The following is a 23,819-nucleotide window of genomic DNA, read 5'->3' on the forward strand; positions in this document are numbered from 1 at the left end:
TATCTTGGGTGCATTGAACCGGTCCGGTGCAACATAGGTGTGCCACCCGACCATCCAGCTATGCACACCGGACTGGTCCGATGCACACGGGCTGACTAGGTCAGTTTATAACGGCTCTGCATGCTCGGTTCGATAGCACGACGAACTGGTCTGGCATGCACGCATTAACTGTGCCAAAAACATGTTCTTTGCATAACCGGACCGATGTCACACCAGACTAGTCCAATGCATGTGTTGTCGGTTTGTCCATAGAACAAGGTCTCTGTGTAACTGGTCCAGTGGAAGGTCCGGTGCACATAAAAACCCTAGGTTTCTACTAAGTATGTTTTTATTTGGTTGTCTCCCCAAACTTTTTGTGGGCTCTCGTGGGTTACCTACCTCTAGAAATTACTGATGAACAATTAGGTCAATTTTTAATTTTATGAGATATTTGAGTCATAATAGAGCTCCATGAGGAAACTTCCTCTGGCCTACTCCATTTATTATCTAGGCCATGTCCCGCCAGTCCAGCATGGAAGAAAGTGGCCATGTCCCTGTCCAAACGAAGCATATCGAGGGGAGGGGTGGCGTGGTGAATTTTTTCCATCCCTAGTATTAGATCTGTTAATTTTTCACACCATATCGCCTCCATTGGCAATTTTAGGCAACAAGGCGAAACATAAAAGAAGGTTGCAGGCCAGTGGTGAGACATATCTTTGCTCTTAGGGCAATGACACAAAGTAGTGAGGTAACATCGAGTCGTGTCAATTGTTGGTTGAAAACTATTTTCAACCCCACTTTCTAACCCACTCTCTTAAATCTTGTTCGGTTATTCCAATTTCAAATGTATTGGACTGGATTAGGAGGAATTAGAAGAAATTTTGACTTGCTTAGAATTTAAATCCACCAATCTCTTCCAATCCACATGCTTCCAATCCACATAGATCTCTACTATATTTAAACGTGAGTTTCTTCGTGTGTCGCTGCCTCCATCGAACGATTCGAACCTTGCTTGCTTGGTCTAAAGCACTTTCCTTCTACCACTACGACTCATGTTTGTTTATGTTATATAAAAAAAGCTTAGGTAAATATATACATATAATAATAATTTGAAAATAAAAATACATAATCATGCTTGAATAAATATCTTATTTAACTAAGGTCGGCTTATATGATATATATAAACCGTAGCAATGAACGGGCAACTAATTAGTTGTGATTAAACCAAGTAGACCTTGCTAGGGAAAGCTCTACAATCCACGGTAATTTTTTATGTGTGTACGAGTAAAACACGGTTGTCCATGGGCCTAACAATAAATTTGGGCCGACATACCTTGACCCAGGTTATATTTATTAGGGTGTAGGCCTGATTGCATTTGGGCCGGCTTACTTAGCTCAATCAAGAAACCAGCCCGTCCTTTCCAACTTTTCAAGTCTTCTGAAGGCTGAAGCGCGCGACCAGATTTATAACTAGATTTCAAATGGCTTCAAAAGTTGAAAAATTCAGATGATCACTTGGAAAGTCCATAGTCCTAAGCATTAAAAAACGTTTAAGAACTCGCGATGTATTTCACTTCTATTCTTTTTATTTCATTCGTGCAGGCAGGCCGCAGGCAGCAGCACTTCTTTCACATGCTGGCGTATTGAGACATCGATCGGCCCAGTGTCTCATCGATCCAAAAATAATAATAAGACCAGCGATTTCGAACCTCCGATCCGATATCTCAGACTGGCTATCAGCGGACTGCTAATATTTTTTCGTTAAATCGGTTTGATACGAGTAGTGTATTTTTTTTTAATTTCGACTTTACAAACAGTTTTACTGGTGACATATTTTATACTACATCTTGTCTCGAATTTGTCGTCAGTTAGTTCATTTTTGAACTAAAACGTGACAAATAAAAAATAAAAGGAGTAATAGTGTAATACAGTTTAAAAAATCAAAACAAATAAAATTATATAAAATATATATAATAACTTTATTTATTCTCTATATTTTTTCAACCGACCCAACGGGTACAAGTATGTGTGAAGATTTTAACCCGTTAGTGCACGATTTTTTTCACGGATGTGGTGCAGGACTCGATCTGAAATTTGGTTCATTCTTTATTTTATACAAACATGTTTGAAAGGGAATTAGGCTTACACCTATTTCCTAATTAATTTTGGTGGTTAAATTGCCCAACACAAATAACTGGACTAACTAGTTTGCTCTAGTCTATAAGTTATACAGGTGCCAAAGGTTCACAAAAAGCCAATAAAAAGACCAAGAAAAGGGTTCAACAAAAAGAGCAAGGAATAACCGAAGTGTGCCCTGGTTTGGCGCACCGGACTGTCTGGTGTGCCACCGGACAGTGTCTGGTGCACCAGGGGACTCCAAGCTGAACACTTCACTTTCGAGAATTCTCAGAGGCGCTTCGCTATAATTCATCGGAATGTCCGGTGCCCTACGGGAGAGCGACTCTGAACTCGCCAGCTTCGGATTTTCGCTCCGCTAAAATTCACCGGACATGTCCGGTGCACACCGGACTGTCCGGTGAGCCAGCGGAGCAACAACTACTTCGCGCGCAACGGTCGACTGCAACACATTAAATGCGCGCCTGCGCGCGCAGAGGAGCAGTGCACGCGTGGGTGGCACACCGGACAGTCTACAGGACTTGTCCGGTGCGCCACCGGACAGCCAGGCGGGCCCACACGTCAGAGCTCCAACGGTCGGAACCCAACGGCCTGGTGACGTGGCTGGCGCACCGGACTGTCCGGTGCGCCCGTCGACTGCAGCCTTCACCAAACGGCTAGTTTAGTGGTTAGGGTTATAAATACCCCCAACCACCCCACATTCAAGTCATCCAAGTTTTCCACCTTCCAACTACTTACAAGAGCTCTAGCATTCAATTCTAGACACAACCAAGTGATCAAATCCTCTCCCAATTCCACACAAAGCATTAGTGATTAGTGAGAGAGATTTGTTGTGTTCTTTTGAGCTCTTGCGCTTGGATTGCTTTCTTTCTCATTCTTTCTTGATATCAAACTCACTCGTAATTGAGGCAAGAGACACCAATCGTGTGGTGGTCCTTGTGGGAACTTTATGTTCCAATTGATTGAGAAGAAAAGCTCACTCGGTCCGAGGGACCGTTTGTGAGAGGGAAAGGGTTGAAAGAGACCCGGTCTTTATGACCACCTCAACGGGGAGTAGGTTTGCGAGAACCGAACCTCGGTAAAACAAATCCGTGTGTCACACTCCTTATTCTCTTGCGATTTGTTTTGCACCCTCTCTCTCGAACTCGATTATATTTCTAACGCTAACCCGGCTTGTAGTTGTGATTAAGTTGTTAAATTTCAGTTTCGCCCTATTCACCCCCCTCTAGGCGACTTTCAATTGGTATCGGAGCCCGGTGCTTCATTAGAGCCTAACCGCTCGAAGTGATGTCGGGAGATCACGCCAAGAAGGAGATGGAGACCGGCGACAAGCCTACTACAAGCCACGGGAAAGCTTCATCGGAAGAGTCCCGCAACAAGGGGAAGGGAAAGGAGAAGAAATCCTCTTCCCACAAGTCGCATCGGAGTGGCGACAAGAAAAAGAAGATGAGGAAGGTGGTCTACTACGAGACCGATACTTCATCACCTTCCACCTCCGGCTCCGATGCGCCATCCATTACTTCTAAGCGCCATGAGCGGAAGAAGTTTAGTAAGATCCCCCTACGCTATCCTCGCATTCATAAACATACGCCTTTACTTTCCGTCCCATTAGGCAAACCACCAACGTTTGATGGTGAAGATTATGCTAGGTGGAGTGATTTGATGCGATTTCATCTAACCTCACTCCACAAAAGTATATGTGATGTTGTTGAGTTTGGTGTACAGGTACCAACCGTAGGGGATGAAGATTATGATGAGGACGAAGTGGCCCAAATCCAACACTTCAACTCCCAAGCCTCAACTATACTCCTCGCCTCTCTAAGTCGAGAGGAGTATAATAAGGTGCAAGGGTTGAAAGGTGCTAAAGAAATTTGGGACACGCTAAAAACCGCGCACGAAGGAGACGAGGTGACCAAAATCACCAAGCGGGAAACGATCGAGGGGGAGCTCGGTCGCTTCCGACTTCGCCAAGGGGAGGAGCCACAAGACATGTACAACCGGCTCAAAACCTTGGTGAACCAAGTGCGCAACCTCGGGAGCAAAAAATGGGATGACCACGAAATGGTTAAGGTTATTTTAAGATCACTTGTTTTCCTTAACCCTACTCAAGTTCAATTAATTCGTGGCAATCTTAGATATACACTAATGACTCCCGAGGAAGTAATCGGGAATTTTGTGAGCTTTGAATTGATGATCAAAGGCTCAAAGAAGATCAACGAGCTTGACGACCCCTCCACGTCCGAAGCACAACCAGTCGCATTCAAGGCGACGGAAGAAAAGAAGGAGTAATCTACTCCAAGTCGAACACCCATCGACGCCTCCAAGCTCGATAACGAGGAGATGACGCTCATCATCAAGAGCTTCCGTCAAATCCTCAAGCAAAGGAGGGGGAAAGATTACAAACCCCGCTCCAAGAAAGTTTGTTACAAATGTGGTAAGCCCGGTCATTTTATTGCAAAATGACCATTATCTAGTGACAGTGACAGGGGCGACGACAAGAAAGGGAGAAGAAAGGAGAAGAAGAGATACTATAAGAAGAAGGGCGGTGATGCCCATGTTTGCCGGGAGTGGGACTCCGACGAGAGCTCCACTGACTCCTCCTCCGACGAGGACGCCACAAACATCGCCGTCACCAAGGGTCTTCTCTTCCCCAACGTCGGCCACAAGTGCCTCATGGCAAAGGACGGCAAAACGAAGAAGGTTAAATCCAAATCCTCCACTAAATATGAGTTCTCTAGTGATGATAATGCTAGTGATGAGGAGGATAATTTGCGTACCCTTTTTGCCAACCTAAACATGCAACAAAAAGAAAAGTTAAATGAATTAATTAGTGCCATCCATGAGAAGGATGACCTCTTGGACACCCAAGAGGACTTCCTAATCAAGGAAAACAAAAAGCATGTTAAGGTTAAAAATGCTTATGCTCTAGAAGTTGAAAAATGTGAGAGATTAACTAGTGAGCTAAGCACATGCCATGATGTTATCAACAACCTTAGAAATGAAAATGCTAGTTTAATTGCTAAGGTTGATTCAAATGCTTGTAATGTTTCAATTCCCAATCTTAAAGATGATAATGTTGATTTGCTTGCTAAGATTGAAGAAGTGAACATTTCTCTTGCTAGCCTTAGGAATGAAAATGAAAAATTGCTTGCTAAGGCTAAAGAATTAGATGTTTGCAATGTTACAATTTCCGATCTTAGAGATAAAAATGATATATTGCGTGCTAAGATTGTTGAACTTAATTCTTGCAAACCCTCTACATCTACCACTGAGCATGTCACTATTTGCACTAGATGTAGAGATGTTGATGTTAATGTTATACATGATCACCTTTCCATGATTAAACAACAAAATGATCATATAGCTAAATTAGATGCAAAAATTGCCGAGCATGAACTAGAAAATGAAAAATTTAAGTTTGCTCGTAGTATGCTTTATAATGGGAGACGCCCTGGCATCAAGGATGGCATTAGCTTCCAACAGGGAGGCAATGTCAAACTTAATGCCCCCCTAAGAAATTGTCCAACTTTGTTAAGGGCAAGGCTCCCATGCCTCAGGATAACGAGGGTTACATTTTATACCCTGCCGGTTATCCCGAGAGCAAAATTAGGAGAATTCATTCTAGGAAGTCTCACTCTGGCCCTAACCTTGCTTTTATGTATAAGGGTGAGGCATCTAGTTCTAGGCAACCAACCCGTGCTAAGTTGCCTAAGAAGAAAACTCCTAGTGCATCAAATGATCATAACATTTCATTTAAAACTTTTGATGCATCTTATGTTTTAACTAACAAATCCGGCAAGGTAGTTGCCAAGTATGTTGGGGGCAAACACAAGGGATCAAAAACTTGTGTTTGGGTACCCAAAGTTCTTGTGTCTAATGCCAAAGGACCCAAAACCATTTGGGTACCTAAAGTAAAGAACTAAACTTGTTTTGTAGGTTTATGCATCCGGAGGCTCAAGTTGGATCATCGATAGCGGGTGCACAAACCACATGACAGGGGAGAGGAAGATGTTCTCCTCCTATGAGAAAAACCAAGATCCCCAAAGAGTGATCACATTCAGGGATGGAAACCAGGGTTTGGTTAAAGGATTGGGTAAAATTGCTATATCACCTGACCATTCCATTTCCAATGTTTTTCTTGTAGATTCTTTAGATTACAATTTGCTTTTCGTTTCGCAATTATGTCAAATGGGCTACAACTGTCTCTTTACTGATGTAGGTGTCACTGTCTTTAGAAGAAGTGATGATTCAATAGCATTTAAGGGAGTGTTAGAGGGTCAGCTATACTTGGTAGATTTTGATAGAGCTGAACTCGACACTTGCTTAATTGCTAAGACTAACATGGGTTGGCTCTAGCATAGCCGACTAGCCCATGTTGGGATGAAGAATCTTCATAAGCTTCTAAAGGGAGAGCACATTTTAGGATTAACAAATGTTCATTTTGAGAAAGACAGGATTTGTAGAGCATGCCAAGCAGGAAAGCAAGTTGGTGCTCATCATCCACACAAGAACATCATGACAACTGACAGGCCGCTGAAGCTCCTACACATGGACCTATTCGGCCCGATTGCTTACATAAGCATCGGCGGGAGTAAGTATTGTCTAGTTATTGTGGATGATTATTCTCGCTTCACTTGGGTATTCTTTTTGCAGGAAAAATCTCATACCCAAGAGACCTTAAAAGGATTCTTGAGACGGGCTCAAAATGAGTTCGGCTTAAGGATCAAGAAAATTAGAAGCGACAACGGGACAGAGTTCAAGAACTCTCAAATTGAAGGCTTCCTTGAGGAGGAGGACATCAATCATGAGTTCTCTTCTCCCTACACCCCACAACAAAATGGTGTAGTGGAGAGGAAGAATAGAACTCTACTGGACATGGCAAGAACCATGCTTGATGAATACAAGACTTTGGATCGATTTTGGGCCGAGGCAGTCAACACCGCCTGCTACGCCATCAACCGGTTGTATCTACACCGAATCCTCAAGAAGACATCATATGAACTCCTAACCGGTAAAAAGCCCAATATTTCATATTTTAGAGTCTTTGGTAGCAAATGCTTTATTCTTGTTAAAAAAAGTAGAAAATCTAAATTTGCTCCTAAGACTGTAGAAGGCTTTTTACTAGGATATGATTCAAACACAAGGGCATATAGAGTCTTTAACAAGTCCACTGGACAAGTTGAAGTTTCTTGTGACGTTGTGTTTGATGAGACTAACGGCTCTCAAGTAGAGCAAGTTGATCTTGATGAGATAGGTGATGAAGAGGCTCCGTGCATCGCGCTAAGAAACATGTCCATTGGGGATGTGTGTCCTAAGGAATACGAAGAGCCTCCAAATGCACAAGATCAACCATCCTCCTCCATGCAAGCATCTCCACCAACTCAAAATGAGGATGAGGCTCAAATTGATGAAGGAGAAGATCAACAAGATGAGCCACCTCAAGATGACGGCAATGATCAAGGGGGAGATGCAAATGATCAAGACAAGGAGGATGAAGAACCAAAGCCGCCACACCCAAGAGTCCACCAAGCAATCCAACGAGATCACCCCGTAGACACCATCCTCGGCGACATTCATAAGGGGGTAACCACTAGATCTTGTGTTGCTCATTTTTGTGAACATTACTCTTTTGTTTCCTCTATTGAGCCACAAAGGGTAGAGGAAGCACTATAAGATTCGGATTGGGTGGTGGCGATGCAAGAGGAGCTCAACAACTTCACTAGGAACGAGGTATGGCATTTGGTTCCATGTCCTAATCAAAATGTTGTAGGAACCAAGTGGGTGTTCCGCAACAAGCAAGACGAGCATGGTGTGGTGACAAGGAACAAAGCCCGACTTGTGGCCAAGGGATACTCCCAAGTCGAAGGTTTGGATTTTGGTGAAACCTATGCACCCGTAGCTAGGCTTGAGTCAATTCGTATATTATTAGCCTATGCTACTTACCATGGCTTCAAGCTTTACCAAATGGACGTTAAGAGTGCCTTCCTCAATGGACCGATCAAGGAAGAGGTCTATGTTGAGCAACCTCCTGGCTTTGAAGATAGTGAGTACCCTAACCATGTTTATAAACTCTCTAAGGCGCTTTATGGGCTCAAGCAAGCCCCAAGAGCATGGTATGAATGCCTTAGAGATTTCCTTATCACTAATGGATTCAAAGTCGGAAAGGCCGATCCTACACTCTTTACCAAAACACTTGAAAATGATTTGTTTGTATGCCAAATTTATGTTGATGATATTATATTTGGGTCTACTAATGAACTACATGTGAAGAGTTTAGTAGGATCATGACACAAAAATTCGAGATGTCAATGATGGGGGAGTTGAAGTATTTCTTAGGATTTCAAGTGAAGCAACTCCAAGAGGGCACCTTCATTAGCCAAACTAAGTATACTCAAGACATTCTAAGCAAGTTTGGGATGAAGGATGCCAAGCCCATCAAGACACCCATGGGAACCAATGGGCATCTCGACCTCGACACGGAAGGTAAATCCGTAGATCAAAAGGTATACCGGTCGATGATAGGCTCTTTACTTTATTTATGTGCATCTCGACCGGATATTATGCTTTCCGTATGCATGTGTGCAAGATTCCAAGCCGACCCTAAGGAAGCTCACCTTACGGCCGTAAAACGAATCTTGAGATATTTAGTTTATACTCCTAAGTTTGGGCTTTGGTATCCTAGGGGATCCACATTTGATTTAATTGGTTATTCGGATGCCGATTGGGCGGGGTGTAAAATTAATAGAAAGAGCACATCGGGGACTTGCCAGTTCTTGGGAAGATCCTTGGTGTCTTGGGCTTCAAAGAAGCAAAATTCCGTAGCTCTTTCTACCGCCGAAGCCGAGTACATTGTCGCAGGCCATTGTTGCGCGCAACTACTTTGGATGAGGCAAACCCTTAGGGACTATGGTTACAAATTAACCAAAGTTCCTCTTCTATGTGATAATGAGAGTGCAATCCGCATGGCGGATAATCCCGTTGAACATAGCCGCACTAAACACATAGCCATTCGGTATCATTTTCTAAGGGATCACCAACAAAAGGGAGATATCGAGATTGCATATATTAACACTAAAGATCAATTAGCCGATATCTTTACCAAGCCACTAGATGAACAAACCTTTAACAAACTTAGGCATGAGCTAAATATTCTTGATTCTAGGAATTTCTTTTGATGTCTTGCATACATAGCTCAATTTATATACCTTTGATCATGTCTCTTTTATATGCTATGACTAATGTGCTCTCAAGTGAATTTCAAACCAAGTCATAGGTGTATTGAAAGGGAATTGGAGTCTTCGGCGAAGACAAAGGCTTCCACTCCACTCCATAACTCATCCTTCGTCGTCGCTCCGAGCATCTCTCCGTCTTTGGTATAATCTTCACTCATGTTTTATTTGCCAAAGGGGAGAAAGTAGTTAGGAAAGGGCTTATATTTCACTCAAAGTATCCGTTTTTGGCGATTCATGCCAAAGGGGGAGAAAGTATTAGCCCAAAGCAAAAGGACCGCACCACCACCTAATTTTAAAACTAATGATTTTCAAATTGGTATCTTATTGTGTTCAAAAGGGGGAGAAAGTAGCACCTTCAAAAATTGGTATCTTAAAACCCTCTTGAACACTAAGAGGAGAATTTATTGAGGGGGAGTTTTTGTTAAGTCAAAGGAAAAGCATTTTGAAACAGGGGGAGAAAATTTTAAATCTTGAAAATGCTTCTCAAAATCTTATTCATTTACCTTTGACTATTTGCAAAAGAATTTACAAAAGAATTTGCAAAAACAAAACATATGGTGCAAGCGTGGTCCAAAATGTTAAAAATAAATAAACAATCCATGTGTCGGCGTTTCGAACCCGGGGGTCCCTGGACCGATGAGTAAATTGTCGCCGCGTGCCCCAGCCCAGATGGGTCGGTGCGAGACGGAGCGCGAAGGGGGGAGAGAAGCTGGAGGGAGACAGGCGTAAAAGGGGAAACCCACGGCCTTCGTGTTTGTCCCGTGCCCAGGTCGGGTGCGCTTGCAGTAGGGGGTTACAAGCGTCCACGCGGGAGGGAGCGAGCGGCTTACGCGAGCGCCGTCCCGTCCTTCCCCACGCGGCCAACCCTCTGTAAGAGGGCCCTGGACCTTCCTTTTATAGGCGTAAGGAAAGGATCCAGGTGTACAATGGGGGGTGTAGCAGTGTGCTAACGTGTCTAGCGGAGGAGAGCTAGTGCCCTAAGTACATGCCATCGTGGCAGCCGGAGAGGTTTTGGCACCCTGTTCGTGTGATGTCGTGGCCATCGGAGGAGCGCCGGAGCCTGGCGGAAGGACAGCTGTCGGGGCTGTCGAGTCCTTGCTGACGTCTCCTTGCTTCCGTAAGAGGGCTGAGAGCCGTCGTCGTCATGGAGCGTGCGGGGCGCCATCATTACTTGTTTACCGGGGCGAGCCAGATGGGACGCCGGTCTTGTTCCCCGTAGCCAGAGCTAGCTAGGGGTAGGGTAATGATGGCCCTTCCTGTGACACGGTTGGTCCGAGCCCTGGGTTGGGCGAGGCAGAGGCTCCTCCGAGGTCGAGGTCGAGTCTGTCTTCCGAGGCCGAGGTCGAGTCCGAGCCCTTGGGTCGGGCGAGGCGGAGACTGTCGGCTGAGGCCAGGGCTGAGTCCGAGCCCTAGGGTCGGGCGAGGCAGAGTTCGTCGTCTTCCGGGGCTGAGCCCGAGTCCGAGCCCTGGGTCGGGCGAGGCGGAGCTTTTTATGGCGCTTGAGGCCGGACTTGGCTGCTGTCAGCCGCACTGTGCCGAGTGGCGCAGCAGTCGGAGCGGTGCAGGCGGCGCTGTCCTTTTGTCAGGCCGGTCAGAGGAGCGGCGAAGTGACTGCGGTCACTTCGGCTCTGTTGACTGAAGGGCACGCGTCAGGATAAAGGTGTCAGGCCACCTTTGCATTAAATGCTCCTATGATTCGATCGGTCGGCGTGGCGATCGGGCCAAGGTTGCTTCTTGGCGAAGACTGGGCCTCGGGCGAGCCGAAGGTGTGTCCGTTGCTTGAGGGGGCCCTCGGGCGAGACGTGAATCCTCCGGGGTCGGCTGCCCTTGCCCGAGGTTGGGCTCGGGCGAGGCAAGATCGTGTCCCTTGAGTGGACCGAGCCTTGACTTAATCGCACCCATCAGGCCTTTGCAGCTTTGTGCTGATGGGGGTTACCAGCTAAGATTAGGAGTCTTGGGGGTACCCCTAATTATGGTCCTCGACAGTAGCCCCCGAGCCTCGAAGGGAGTGTTAATACTCGCTTGGAGGCTTTTGTCGCACTTTTTTGCAAGGGGACCGGCCTTTCTCGGTTGCATTTTGTTCTGGTGGGTGCGCGCGAGCGCACCCGCCGGGTGTAGCCCCCGAGGCCTCGGAGGAGTAGTTTGACTCCTTCGAGGTCTTAATGCGTTTCGCGATGCTTCGGCCGGTCTGGTTGTTCCCTCATGCGAGCTGGTCGTAGCCCGGGTGCACGGTCGAGTCCCAAGTTCTCGGGCTGGTATGTTGACGCTGTCAATGGTTTGGCCGGAGCCGGGTTTGCGAGAGCAGCCCTCGAGCCTCCGCATAGGGCGAGAGGACGGCCAAGGACAGACTCGACTTTTTTACATACGCCCCTGTGTCGCCTTTCCGCAAGGAGGAGGGGGGAAAAGCGCCATGTTGCCCTTGGAGGGCGCCGAACATGGTGTCTCCAGTGAGCTGCTGACGGGTAATCCGAGTGGACGCCCGTGCCCCATTTGTTAGGGGTCGGCTAGAGGCCCGGAGGCGCGCTCCAAAAGTACTGCGGGTGATCTGCCGGACCCGGTCTCCTTTTGACGGGGTCCGAGGGCTCGATGCCTCCCTCTGATGGGATTCCGTTACAAGATCGTTCCCGTTGGTCTCGGAAATATCCTAGGGTACCTCGGGAGCGTAGCCCGAGCCTTGGTTATGTATCGAACGTACCCAAGGTCATCCCTCGCTCTGCGTCTGAGGCGGCTGTGAACCCTTCGAGGGCCAGCCTACGAACCCCTGATCAGTAGTGGGCGCGGAGCCCGAGTGGCCCGAGGCGGCCGTTGAACCCTTCCGAGGGGCCGGCCCTCGAACCTCTGACCAGTAGTGGGCACGGAGCCCGAGCGCTCTGAGGCGGCTGTTGAACCCCTCCGAGGGGCCAGCCTTCGAACCTCTAATCAGTAGGAGGGCTCGGGGCCCGTTTCCTTCGCGGAGAAGGATCCCTTTCGGGGTATCCCCTTTCCCGGTCCCTGTTGTAAGAGAGAGAAAGAGGAAAACGAAAAGGATACGAAATCGAAACGACGTGGCGCACATTTTTTGACGTGGTCGTTATGGCTAACGCGAAGCGTCGCCCGCTTCTCCTGCCAAAGGTGCCGCCTGTCCCGCCGCGGAGTTAATGCGACGGGGCGAGTGGTTCGCGGGGCAGCCGTTGCGCGTGCGCGAGCCGTTCGAGGAACGGAACACGGGCGCGTCGTCTTCACGCCGCGAGAGAGGGTTCCCTTGCTGTCCCTGGATGGGACGTGAGCTTGGCTGACGATGTGACCGCTGCTTCCGCCCGCCTACCACCGCCATTACTGCCGGCCCATTTCTGGCCGTATTGACCGTCGCGCCTTCTCCCGCAGCTGACTGACCCGTGACCGATGTGCCTGGCTGGCACTGTTGGGTCATACGCAGGGTTGCCTCGAGTCGTGTACTGGTTCCGCAGTCGAGGAGGCGCGGTAGTGGCACGAGTGGCGGTGCAGTTGCTTGCACGTAGCAACCGGCGCGCCGGTTGCATGACGTGTGGGCCTGGGCCTCCATGTTGGGCGCGTTGGAGTCGAAGGGGTGCGCCCACTTGGCGCGGTTGCATGTCGCCTACATGGCTGTCCACCCTTTCACCCGCTGGTCTGGGCGAAAGTGGAGGAATGCTTGTAACCGCTGGGCAGTTGCACGCACCGCGCGCGGCGGTTTGGCTTCTTTTGCCCTGGGCCAGCTTGCATGACGCGTGGGACCCAGCCCCCGGGTCGTAGGGGGAGGACCTTGGAGTGTGTTGGAGAAGACTCAGCCCGCGATGGCTGAGGACGCAAGTGGGGAGAGTTGCCTTTAAAAGGAGGGTGACCTCCTTGAAAGGCAACCATGTCTTCGCGCTCCCTTATGCATCGCGTCTTTCCACCTTCCGAGCCCCCGGATGGGGAACACCCGCGATCCTTCCGCCTTGTCGTTGGAGGAACACAACTTCACGGAAGTTGGTACCTTTCAGCCATCGTTCGGCTTCAAGGATTTTCATCAGGCAGCCCGGCTGCATCCCCTCGCCGGTGGTCACCCAAGACGGTGACCACCAGCCCCTGGGTGGGGAGAAGCAAGTCGGGCTACGATCTTGGTCCCGCCCTCAGCTTCAAGGATCTTCATCATCCTTGCTGGGGCGGAGGCCGGGCTGAGCCGGAGCTCTACCTCCCGCGCGGGTTCGTGGGTTAGCCTCTCCCTCAGCATTCAAGGGAGAGGGTGCTCACCGGCCTAGCGGGAGGGTTGGACTCCGACAACGTGGGGCCGATCGGCGGCGAGCGTCGTCAGCTTTAGCGTGTTGGCCTCGCTGGCTCAGCTGGCTCTGGCTCGGCTCTCGGTGCCCCCTCTCGCCGCGAGGGCGGTTGTCACGCCGCGCGCACCGGAGGACCGCCCAAGACGTCGCGCGCTGCTATGGCGGCGTTCGTGTTCTGGGGTTGTCCTGCCTTTGCCCCGGTACGGCGCCTCTGGACGGAGGTCAGTGCTCCGCTCGTCCGGGAGGATCCGAGTGGGGATCTGCCGGTGGGCAGACGGCTCCTGTCGTCGGTGCCGAGGTGGCGGCGGCTGGAGAAGTCCTCGTCGCCGACGGGATCACCGCCACCATCCGCGCTCCGGGCCTCCGGCTCTTTGTACTTGTCCTCGCCCCTCGAGCGTAGACGTGGGCGAGGGCATTGCTGCATCAACGTCCGCCCTGAGGCCATTGCTGCTGCAGTTCGGCCACCCGGAGCGGAGGTCGTTGTCGCTGCTGCTGGAGCGGGCGATGGCGAGCCATCCGTCGGCCTTCTGTTGCTTCGCACCCCCCCCCAATCGTGTGGGGTTGTTCGTACCTGCGGAGGCAGAACCGGAGTTCCGTTTGTAATGGCACCTTGAGTGCCGGTGTCTGTATATTGTGGCTGTCGAGGCCTGAACATGTATGTATCTTTGGCACGGAGCCGTGTTTTTTCCTCATTTCGAGCACTAAGACTCGCCCGTCGGCTATCTGAACTGCTTCACCAAGCGTGAGTCGCCTCTTGCGAAGGTGACGAGTGAGGTATCCGTATCCCGGAGGCGTAGGAGTCCCTCGGCTCGGTCGGCCTTGCTGTCCGAGGCTTTTCTTGCTTAGTTAAAGGAACCCCCGGCCGCTCTTCGATGAGCCGAAGCTGGAGGTAGCGGTGTCAGCATGGACAGGGGCAGAGTTGGCTCGAAAAGAAGATTTGGTCGGCCGGAGCCTGGCCGGGTCGTCCGCTGGCGGGACCGACACCGGAGTTGAGTTGCCGAGGCCACGAGCCGGGCTGATGTCCTCGAGGAACAGCTGGCTGAGGCTTCGGGGTGGCCGGCCGAGCCGTCTGCTCGAGCCGGATTCCCGGAGAAGACCCTGGCAACGATGGCCCGGGCGTGGTGCTGATGTCGTCCTTCGGAGTGGGGATCCTCCAACCGTGTCGCCATCCGAGGCATGGTCGGACCTCGCCGAAGGTATAGATGACGCCGAGGGTGCTGCTGCTCCCTTCAACTGTCAAGGTCCGAGCCTGCAGGATCGGGTTATCTTGTAGTGTGCATATGTTTTCTGCGGTCGCCGAGGCCCAAACATACTGTCGTCGTGTTGTAAAGCTGCGTTTCTTTTCCTCTTGTTTCGAGTATCTGGACTTATTTGTCGGTAACAGAATTGTTTGTCCGAGCGAGAGTTACTTTTCACGGAATGTGATGAGTGAGGTATGCGTATCCCAGAGGCGTAGGAATCCCTCGGCTCGGTCGGCCTTGCCGCTTACGTGTACTCTTACTCGTCCGTAGGATTCTGCTATCGATGTAGCCAAGAAGGCCCAAAAATTGTTTCGGCAGAAGAGTTTTCGAGCGTGAAGACTTGTTCGGTCCGCGGAGTCACTTATCCGAGCGTGAGTTACTTATCGCAGAAGGTGATGAGTGAGGTATCCGTATCCCGGAGGCGTAGGAGTCCCTCAGCTCGGTCAGCCTTGGCTGCTTACATGTACTCCGTCGTTTTCAGGATCCACTTTCGAAGTAGTCAAAAAGCACGAAAGACATTCTGACAGAAAAGATCTTTTTCCGAGGAAAATTTTGACGCAGAGGGTGTTCCCCCTTTTAGCCCCCGAGGGAGGGTCGGGCTTTGCCGAGGCAAGGCTGACCCTTCCTTGATGACTACCCGGCGGGTGTAGCTCCCGGGTGCCTTCTGCAAGGGGCCGACGAGGTCCAGACCCCACACAGCAAACGGCCAGGCGATGGGTATGGTCTGCAAAGCCTGAGCGGGCAGGTGGGTCTGCCTTGCATAGAATTGACACCCTTGGCAGGTGCGGACAATTCTAGTGGCGTCGGCCACCGCGGTCGGCAAGTAGAAGCCTTGTCGGAAGGCGTTTCCAACAAGGGCTCGAGGCGCTGCATGATGGCTGCAAGCCCCCGAGTGTATCTCTTGTAAGAGCTCCTGGCCTTCGGCGAAGGAAATGCATCGCTAGAGGATGCCTGAGGGGCTGCGGTGGTAGAGCTCCTTCCCGTCTCCCAGCAAGACGAACGACTTGGCGCGTCGCGCCAACCGCCGAGCTTCGGCTCGGTCAGGGGTAGCTCTCCTCGGTGGAGATATTGTAGGTACGGGGTCTGCCAGTTTCGATTAGGCATGACCCCGCTCCGCTCCTCCTCGACGCGCAGTGCCTCACCCTCGGGGGCCGAGGGTGCCTCGGGCCGAGCCGAGGGTGCCTCGGACGGAGCCGAGGGTGCCTCGGGCTGGGCCGAGGCCTTCTCGGGCTCGGGCGTGTCGTCGGTCTTGACGGAGGGTTGATGCAGGTTTCGGGAGAAGACGTCCGGGGGAACCGTTTTTCGCCCCGAGGCTATTTTAGCCAGCTCGTCCGCAGTCTCGTTGTAGCGTCGGGCGATGTGGTTGAGCTCGAGCCCGTAGAACTTGTCTTCCAGGCGCCGAACCTCATCGCAGTAGGCTTCCATCTTCGGGTCGCGGCAGTGGGAGTTCTTCATGACTTGGTCGATGACGAGCTGCGAGTCACCGCGAGCGTCGAGGCGTCGGACCCCTAGCTTGATGGCAATGCGCAACCCGTTGACCAGAGCCTCGTACTCGGCCGCATTGTTAGACGCCGGGAAATGGAGGCGTAGCACGTAGAGTAGATGCTTCCCGAGGGGCGAGATGAAGAGCAGGCCCGCGCCTGCTCCTGTCTTCATCAACGACCCGTCGAAAAACATGGTCCAGAGTTCCGATTGGATCGGAGCTATTGGGAGCTGGGTATCGACCCATTCAGCCACAAAGTCCGCCAAGACCTAGGACTTGATGGCCTTCCGAGGGGCGAACGAGATCGTCTCGCCCATGATTTCCACCACCCACTTTTCAGTTCTACCCGAGGCCCCTCGACACTAGATGATCTCCCCCAGGGGGAAGGATGACACCACAGTTACCGGATGAGACTCGAAGTAGTGTCGCAACTTCCGCCGCGTCAGGATCACCGCGTACAACAGCTTCTGAATTTGTGGGTAGCGGATCTTGGTCTCGGACAGTACTTCACTGGTGAAGTAGACTGGTCTCTGGACGGGCAATGCATGCCCCTCTTCTCGTCTCTCAACCACGATCGCGGCGCTAACCACCTGAGTGGTAGCGGCGACGTAGATCAAGAGGGCTTCTCCGGCAGCGGGGGCACCAAGATGGGCGCGTTCGTGAGGAGCGCCTTCAGGTTCCCGAGGGCTTCCTCGGCCTCAGGGGTCCAAGTGAAGCACTCGACCTTTCTTAAGAGGCGGTACAGAGGCAGGCCTCTTTCACCGAGGCGCGAGATGAAATGGCTCAGAGCCGCAAGGCATCCCGTGACCCTTTGTACGCCTTTCAAGTCCTTGATGGGCCCCATGCTGGTGACGGTCACGATCTTCTCCGGGTTGGCCTCGATGCCCCGCTCGGAGACGATGAACCCAAGAGCATGCCTCGGGGGACCCCGAAGACACACTTCTTGGGATTGAGCTTTACGCCTTTCGCCTTGAGACATCGAAATGTCGCGCCAAGGTCGGAAAGGAGGTCGGAGGCTTTTCTCGTCTTGACTACGATGTCATCGACGTAGGCCTCGACCGTTCGGCCAATGTGTTCGCCGAACACTTGGTTCATGCACCTTTGGTATGTCGCACCCACATTCCTCAAACTGAACGGCATGGTGACATAGCAGTACATGCCGAAAGGTGTGATGAAAGAAGTCGCGAGCTGGTCGGACTCTTTCATCCTGATTTGGTGATACCCTGAGTAGGCATCGAGAAAAGACAGGGTTTCGCACCCAGTAGTGGAATCCACGATTTGATCGATGCGAGGCAGAGGGTAGGGAACTTTTGGACATGCTTTGTTTAGACCAGTGTAGTCTACACACATCCGCCATTTCCCTCCCTTCTTTCTCACAAGCACAGGGTTGGCAAGCCATTCGGGATGGAATACCTCTTTGACGAACCCTGCCGCCATTAGCTTGTGGATCTCCTCGCCTATGGCTCTGCGCTTTTCTTCGTCGAATCAGCGCAGAGGCTGCTTCACTGGTCGGGCTCCAGCTCGGATATCCAGCGAGTGCTCGGCGACATCCCTCTGTATGCCAGGCATGTCCGAGGGACTCCACGCAAAGACGTCAGCGTTTGCCCGGAGAAAGTCAATGAGCACTGCTTCCTATTTGGGATCGAGCTCAGGGCCGATCCGGATCTGCTTGGAGGCGTCGTTGCTGGGGTCGAGAGGGACGGATTTAACCGTCTCTGCTGGCTCGAAGTTGCCGGCGTGGCGCTTCACGTCTGGCGCCTCCTTAGAGAGGCTCTCCAGGTCGGCGATGAGGGCCTCGGATTCGGCAAGGGCCTCGGCGTACTCCACGCACTCCACATCGCATTCGTACGCGTGTCGGTACGTGGGGCCGATGGTGATGACCCCGTTGGGGCCCGGCATCTTGAGCTTGAGATAGGTGTAGTTGGGGACGGCCATGAACTTGGCGTAGCATGGCCTCCCCAGCACTGCGTGGTAGGTTCCTCGAAACCCGACCACTTCGAACGTGAGGGTCTCCCTTCGGAAATTGGAGGATGTCCCGAAGGAGACGGGTAGATCGAGTTGTCCGAGGGGTTGGACGCGCTTCCCGGGGATGATCCCGTGAAAAGGCGCAGCGCCTGCCCGGACCGAGGACAGATCGATCCGCAGGAGCCCAAGGGTCTCGGTGTTGATGATGTTGAGGTTGCTGCCTCCATCCATGAGGACCTTGGTGAGCCTGACGTTGCCGATGACGGGGTCGACAACGAGCGGGTATTTCCCCGGGCTCGGCACGCGGTCGGGGTGGTCGTCTTGGTCGAAGGTGATGGGCTTGTCGGACCAGTCTAGGTAGACTGGCACCGCCACCTTTACCGAGCAGACCTCCTGACGCTCTTGCTTGCTTTGCCGAGCCGAGGCGTTCGCCACTCGCCCACAGTAGATCATGTAGCAGTCGTGGACCTCGGGGAACTCTCCTGCCTTGTGATCTTCCTTCTTATCATCGTCGTGAGCCCTGCCACCCTCCGCAGGTGGCCCGGCCTTGTGAAAGTGGCGCCGAAGCATGGCGCACTCCTCAAGGGTGTGCTTAACGGGCCCCTGATGATAGGGGCACGGCTCCTTGAGCATCTTGTCGAAGAGATTGACGCCCCCGAGAGGTTTCCGAGGGTTCTTGTACTCAGCAGCGGCGACAAGGTCCACGTCGGTGGCGTCGCGTTTCGCTTGCGACTTCTTCTTGCCTTTCTTCTTGGTGCCGCGCTGAGTGGACGCCTCGGGGACATCCTCCGGCTGGCGGCCCTGGGGCTGCTTGTCCTTCCGGAAGATGGCCTCAACCGCCTCCTGGCCGGAGGCGAACTTGGTGGTGATGTCCATCAGCTCGCTCGCCCTGGTGGGGGTCTTGCGACCCAGCTTGCTCACTAGGTCGCGGCAGGTGGTGCCGGCGAGGAACGCGCCGATGACATCCGAGTCGGTGACGTTGGGCAACTCGGTGCGCTGCTTCGAGAATCGCCGGATGTAGTCCCGGAGAGACTCTCCCGGCTGCTGGTGGCAGCTTCGGAGATCCCAGGACTTCCCAGGGCGCACGTACGTGCCCTGGAAGTTGCCGGCGAAGGCTTGGACTAGGTCGTCCCAGTTGGAGATCTGCCCCGGAGGCAGTGCTCCAGCCAGGCTCGAGCGATATCGGAGAGGAACGGGGGGAGGTTGCGGATGATGAGGTTGTCATCGTCCTTTCCACCCAGGTGGCAGGCCAGCCAGTAATCCGCGAGCCACAGTTCCGGCCTTGTCTCCCCCGAGTACTTTGTGATAGTAGTCGGGGTTCGGAACGGGGTCGGGAACTGCGTCCGTCGTATGGCCCGGCTGAAAGCCTGCGGACCGGGTGGTTCGGGCGAGGGACTCCGATCCTCCCCGCTGTCGTAGCGTCCCCCACGCCTGGGGTGGTAGCCTCGGCGCACCCTCTCGTCGAGGTGGGTTCGACGGTTGCGGTGAGGGTGTTCGTTGCCGAGGCGACCCGGGGCCGCAGGCGCTGTGTTGCGCGTGCGCCCGGTATGGACCGAGGCTTCCCGCATGAATCGGGAAGTCGCGGCGCGATGCTCCGAGGGGTAGCCCAGCCTTCGGGAGGCAGAGCTTTCATCCCGTCGGACCGCGGCATCCTCCAGGAGATTCTTGAGCTCTCCCTGGATACGCCGCCCCTCGGTGGTTGATGGCTCCAGCATCGCGCGGAGAAGTAATGCCGCTACAGCCAGGTTCTGGCCGACCCCACTGGAAGTCGGTGGCGGCCTTGCCCTGACATCGTCTACGATGCGGTGCTGGAGGCCCTAGGGTAGATGACGTGCTTCCCCGGCCGGCGGTTGGCCTGCCCATTCCTGCCCGATGTCCCGGCGGAACGGCTCAAGTGTTCCTGCTCCCTCGTCGAGCCTAGCCTGCATCTCGCGGATTTGCTCGAGCTGTGGGTCGTGACCCCCCGCCGGGACGGGGACCACAACTAGCTCCCGAAGGATGTTAACGCGAGGCGCAGGCCTTGGGGGATCACCGTTCTCCGGTATACCAAGATGGTTGCCTTCGCCGGGACCCCCTAGATCGACGTGGAAACATTCACGACTTGGGCCGCTGTCCTCGTCGCCGAGGCTGCGGCTACCGTCGGAACAGTCGGAAAGGCAGTAGTCGCATGCAGTCATGAAGTCCCGCATGGCACTGGGGTTGCCAAGTCCGGAGAAATCCCAACTAAAGTCGGGCTCGTCATCTTCCTCGGAGCCCGAGGGCCTGTAGGTCGAGACGGCTGTCAGCCGGTCCCAGGGTGACCGTATACGATACCCCGGAGGGTTTGGACTCGCCTCTACGAGAGCGTCCACCGAAGCGAAGTCGCTTGGTGGGTCGAGGCTGAATCCGAAAGGCACGAGATGGGAGTCGGTCGGTACCTCTTGGTCGACGGGCGGTGACGAAGTCACGTCAGGGGTAGACTGCACCGTAGTCTTAGGTACAAGGGTGACGCCCAGCAAGTCCCTCGCGAGCATGCTGGTGTCGTTCATCCGCTTGGAGTTGGCGTGTCGCGGAGAAACGACGCTCGTCTTCGTCTCAGACGCGAGGTCGATGCCCGACGTGTCCCCCGTTGGGGCGCCGGCACCGTCGACTCGCTCGACAGCCGACGAGGTGCCGCCTCCTGCTTGGCCTTGGTTGCCCCGCCTCCTCCTCCGTCGGCGGGGGAGGCGACGGGACAAGCCCGAATGTTGTTCTTCCACCATGTGGGGAAGACATCGTCGATTCCGCTGCCGGCGGGCGGGTTGTCGGCCGCCATTGTCGTCGTCGCGTGGCCGGGGAAGGAGTATCATGTCGTAGCTGCCGTCGAGGGACATGAACTCAAGACTCCCGAAACGGAGCACCGTCCCGGGCTGGAAAGGTTGCTGGAGACTGCCCATCTGGAGCTTGACGGGAAGCTGTTCGTCAACACGCAGCAGGCCCCTACCTGATGCGCCAACTATCGGTGTTTCGAAACCGGGGGTCCCTGGACCGACGAGTAAATTGTCACCGCGTGCCCCAGCCCAGATAGGTCGGCGCGAGACGGAGCGCGAAGGGGGGAGAGAAGCCGGAGGGAGACAGACGTAAAAGGGGAAACCCGTGGCCTTCGTGTTTGTCCCGCGCCCAGGTCGGGTGCGCTTGCAGTAGGGGGTTACAAGCGTCCACGCGGGAGGGAGCGAGCGGCTTACGCGAGCGCCGTCCCGTCCTTCCCCGCACGGCCAACCCTCTGTAAGAGGGCCCTGGACCTTCCTTTTATAGGCGTAAGGAAAGGATCCAGGTGTACAATGGGGGTGTAGCAGTGTGCTAACGTGTCTAGCGGAGGAGAGCTAGTGCCCTAAGTACATGCCATCGTGGCAGCCGGAGAGGTTTTGGCACCCTGTTCGTGTGATGTCGTGGCCGTCGGAGGAGCGCTGGAGCCTGGCGGAAGGATAGCTGTCGAGGCTGTCGAGTCCTTGCTGACGTCTCCTTGCTTCCGTAAGAGGGCTGAGAGCCGCCGTCGTCATGGAGCGTGTGGGGCGCCATCATTACTTGTTTACTGGGGCGAGCCAGATGGGACGCCGGTCTTGTTCCCCGTAGCCAGAGCTAGCTAGGGGTAGGGTAATGATGGCCCCTCCTGTGACGCGGTCGGTCCGAGCCCTGGGTTGGGCGAGGCGGAGGCTCCTCCGAGGTCGAGGTCAAGTCTGTCTTCCGAGGCCGAGGTCGAGTCCGAGCCCTTGGGTCGGGCGAGGCGGAGACCGTCGGCTGAGGCCAGGGCTGAGTCTGAGCCCTGGGGTCGGGCGAGGCAGAGTTCGTCGTCTTCCGGGGCTGAGCCCGAGTCCGAGCCCTGGGTCGGGTGAGGCGGAGCTTCCTATGGCGCTTGAGGCCGGACTTGGCTGCTGTGAGCCGCACTCTGCCGAGTGGCGCAGCAGTCAGAGCGGCACAGGCGGCGCTGTCCTTTTGTCAGGCCGGTCTGAGGAGCGGCGAAGTGACTGCGGTCACTTCGGCTCTGTTGACTGAAGGGCGCGTGTCAGGATAAAGGTGTCAGGCCACCTTTGCATTAAATGCTCCTGTGATTCGGTCGGTCGGCGTGGCGATCGGGCCAAGGTTGCTTCTTGGCGAAGACTGGGCCTCGGGTGAGCCGAAGGTGTGTCCGTTGCTTGAGGGGGCCCTCGGGCGAGACGTGAATCCTCCGAGGTCGGCTGCCCTTGCCCGAGGCTGGGCTCGGGCGAGGCGAGATCGTGTCCCTTGAGTGGACCGAGCCTTGACTTAATCGCACCCATCAAGACTTTGCAGCTTTGTGCTGATGGGGGTTACCAGCTGAGATTAGGAGTCTTGGGGGTACCCCTAATTATGGTCCCCGACTGCGCCGCTCCGACTGCTGCGCCACTCGACAGAGTGCGGCTGACAGCAGCCAAGTCCGGCCTCGAGCGCCATAGGAAGCTCCGCCTCGCCCGACCTAGGGCTCGGACTCGGGCTCAGCCCCGGAAGACGACGAACTCCACCTCGCCCGACCCAGGGCTCGGACTCAGGCTCAGCCCCGGAAGACGACGAACTCTGCCTCGCCCGACCCCAGGGCTCGGACTCGGGCTCAGCCCTGGAAGACGACGAACTCCGCCTCACCCGACCCAGGGCTGAGACTCGGGCTCAGCCCCGGAAGACGACGAACTCCGCTTCGCCCGACCCCAGGGCTCAGACTCGGGCTCAGCCCCGGAAGACGACGAACTCCGCATCGCCCGACCCCAGGGCTCGGACTCGGGCTCAGCCCTGGAAGACGACGAACTTCGCTTCACCCGACCCCAGGGCTCGGACTCAGCCCTGGCCTCATCCGACGGTCTCCGCCTCGCCCGACCCAGGGGCTCGGACTCGACCTCGGCCTTGGAAGACAGACTCGACCTCGACCTCGGAGGAGCCTCGACCTCGGAGGAGCCTCCACCTCGCCCAACCCAAGGCTCGGACCGACCACGTCACAGGAGGCGCCATCATTACCCTACCCCAAGCTAACTCGGGCTACGGGGAACAAGACCGGCGTCACATCTGGCTCGCCCCGGTAAAACAAGTAATGATGGCGCCCCGCACGCTCCATGACGATGGCGGCTCTCAACCCTCTTACGGAAGCAAGGAGACGTCAGCAAGGACTCGACAGCCCCAATAGCTGTCCTTCCGCCAGGCTCCGACGCTCCTCCGACGGCCACGACATCACACGAACAGGGTGCCAAAACCTCTCTGGCTGCCACGATGGCATGTACTTAGGGAACTAGCTCTCCTCCGCTAGACACGTTAGCACACTGCTACACCCCCCATTGTACACCTGGATCCTTTCCTTATGCCTATAAAAGGAAGGTCCAGGGCCCTCTTATAGAAGGTTGGCCACGCGGGGAAGGACAGGACGGCGCTCGCGTAAGCCGCTCGCTCCCTCCCACGTGGACGCTTGTAACCCCCTACTGCAAGCGCACCCGACCTGGGCGCGGGACAAACACGAAGGCCGCGGGTTTCCCTCTTTTACGCCTGTCTCCCTCCGGCTTCTTCCCCCTTC

The 23,819-nt window shown here is 54.0% G+C and overlaps 1 non-coding gene across 1 annotated transcript; it reads left to right on the forward strand.

Annotated features, from left to right (window-relative positions):
- Nucleotides 1–691: 691 nt before the first annotated feature.
- On the forward strand, nucleotides 692–867 carry LOC111591492 (U4 spliceosomal RNA). The gene has a single exon (XR_004858097.1). It is a non-coding gene; the product is annotated as a U4 spliceosomal RNA (small nuclear RNA).
- Nucleotides 868–23,819: the final 22,952 nt, after the last annotated feature.

Source organism: Zea mays, chromosome 4, assembly GCF_902167145.1.
Source record: "Zea mays cultivar B73 chromosome 4, Zm-B73-REFERENCE-NAM-5.0, whole genome shotgun sequence".
NCBI classification, from domain to species: Eukaryota; Viridiplantae; Streptophyta; class Magnoliopsida; order Poales; family Poaceae; genus Zea; species Zea mays.